This window comes from Pangasianodon hypophthalmus, chromosome 13 (assembly GCF_027358585.1).
Source record: "Pangasianodon hypophthalmus isolate fPanHyp1 chromosome 13, fPanHyp1.pri, whole genome shotgun sequence".
NCBI classification, from domain to species: domain Eukaryota; kingdom Metazoa; phylum Chordata; class Actinopteri; order Siluriformes; family Pangasiidae; genus Pangasianodon; species Pangasianodon hypophthalmus.
Window position 1 is genome coordinate 25,194,865 of NC_069722.1, and position 2,599 is coordinate 25,197,463.

The following is a 2,599-nucleotide window of genomic DNA, read 5'->3' on the forward strand; positions in this document are numbered from 1 at the left end:
AACAACATTACTGCTGAATTGTGCAGAATTCTGAGCCTCATCGTCGTCTCATGGCTCCTAACATCGGTGGGAAAATAATCACTCATTCATTCACTCATCTCTCTTCTGTTATTGTTAGTCAACTCTTTTTATTCGCTCATTTGAACGTTTTAAACTCTGTCGTCTGTACAGAGTGTGTACATGCTCCTCTCTGCCTACATTTTGACAGCCACTATCTGATTACATACTGAACTGATGCGACTTCTGCCACATCGGAAAACCTGATCAAATCGTGACCTAGTGAGGTTTTTGAGGTCAGACGTCTTTATTCGTTAAACTGCAGGAAGTCGCCAAGTCAAGGTTGGAAAATTCACCAAAATAAAAATATTCCACGTCATTTTGGTGAAATATGTTTATGTAGCGATGTCGAAGTGTATTTCTGGCAGAACATTTTTTTGTTTTTGGCTGAATTCAGCTCTAGCGACGTCCGACGGCTTTTCGCAGACCACCTCGTACAATATATACATATTTAGATATTTACTTTTATGTACTTTTTTTGTTGTTTTGAAAAAGAAATTGTCTTCCTGAGGTATTTAGTCATGCAGACTCGAGCCCTTGGGCCTCACTCAGGTTCCGGGGCTCGTCTAACGAACTTTACCCGAAACAGCATAAAGGTGTGACAGAGTTTCCCTCCAGGGGCAAAACACAAGGATATCTGACACAATTAAACAGAGCTGCAATGCAACACCAACAGTATTTCATTCCTTTGGCTCCCATTCTGCATTCTGCACATATCAAATGCCTTTTTAAAAAAACAACAGCCAAAAAAACAAAAGTGAATGTGATAGACATCAAAAAGCTTCCACTGAATCTCTTTTGTGCAGTTTAAGTAATGCCATTTATTTGCTTAGTGTCATCTTTCATTTTCATGTACTGTGCAAATCCAAACAAGTTCTCGTATCAGGAGGTTCTCTCGCTCAAATCACAAAACACTTACTGTACATTCTACACTTTACATCTACACTTACATTCTTACATTTACATTCTACACTTTACGTCTATTCATTACACAGAGACGAGACACAGAACCCGATCCGAACTTATCCGAAATGCAAAGATAAAAATGGTATGAGAAAATGCTAAAATGTGTCAAAAATACTTTTTGAAATATATAAAAAAAGTTTTTTAAAATACTGAAAATCCTTTGCATGGTGTAAACTAGCACTTGTGCTGCAGTCATGAGGTCAGGGGTCAATGTCAACTTCACTTATGGAGGACTGCAGTAACGCAAATAACAACTCTTTACAACTGTGGTGAGCAGAAAAGCATCTCAGAACACACAACACGTCGAACCTTGATGTGGATGAGCTACAACAGCAGAAGACCACATCAGGTTCCACTCCTGTCAGTCAGGAACAGGGATCCGAGGCTACAGTGGACACAGACGCAGTAAAACTGGACAGTTTTGAAGATCAGAAGAACATCATCTGGTCTGATGAATCTCGATTTCTGCTGCAGATGATGGGGTCAGAATCTTGTTCATGAATCAGCGTCATGAATCCATGGACTCAGCCTGCCTTGTGGCATGGTGTGGTGGTGTGGAGAATGTTTTCTTGGACACACTGGACCCCTGAACACCAATCGAGCTTCGTCAGTATTGTTGCTGCACACACGCTCACCTTTATTATTATAACGTCTAAGTCTTATAACGGCTACTTTCAGCATGATAATGCACCACGTCACAAAGTCATCTCAAACCGGTTGCGCGAACATGACAGTGAGTTCAGGTTTCTTCAGCGGTCTCGTCTGTCACCAGATCAGAGCCCAATAGAGCGCTTTTGCCACGTGCTAGAACGGGAGATTCACAGCATAAATATGCAGCTGAAAAATATGCAGCGTTTATGTGATGCAAATCACATCACCATGGAGCAGAAGTGCCAAAGAATGTTTCTACCACCGCGTGGACGCCATGACACGAAGAACTGACGCCATTCCAAGTCCTAGCCTGTATTAGTGTTCCTAATAAAGTGACCAGAGAGGGTATAACACTACAAACAGGCATCTTTATTGCTCAGATCAGCACAAAGGAATAATTTTATTCCACTAAATTAAAAAAAAAGTGAGATTAAAAAACAAGTCTGAAGACTTTTGGCCTGTTTTAAGAGCTGTGACTTTGGCTGCATTATTTTAAAGTTATTATTTATTTAAACATATTTTATTAAATATTTTGCTAGGACTTGAACTCATAACCTTCCAGAAGAAGAGGAAGAGATGTGGTAGAGTGAATCGCAGGTCAGTCGCTGTTCCTCTATAAAATAAATATATACTCCTAATTTTACATTCAAATGAATTAAATGAAGTGTAATTAAGAGTGTGATGCAGCGTGGGTGTTGACACGTGCTGCCCTGAGGGCTGCGTTTTACACACACACGCACACACGCGCACACACACACACACACACACACTGTGAGTTCTATTTCAGAAGCGTCTGGAGGGTGTGTTTGAAGTGGACGTGTATTGACAGACGATGTCCAGTGTGAGGAAACACAGAGGAAGGACAGGAAGTGATGTGTGTTAAGTGACACATTTGTGCTCATTCATTCTGCAGGTAAAGCTAAAG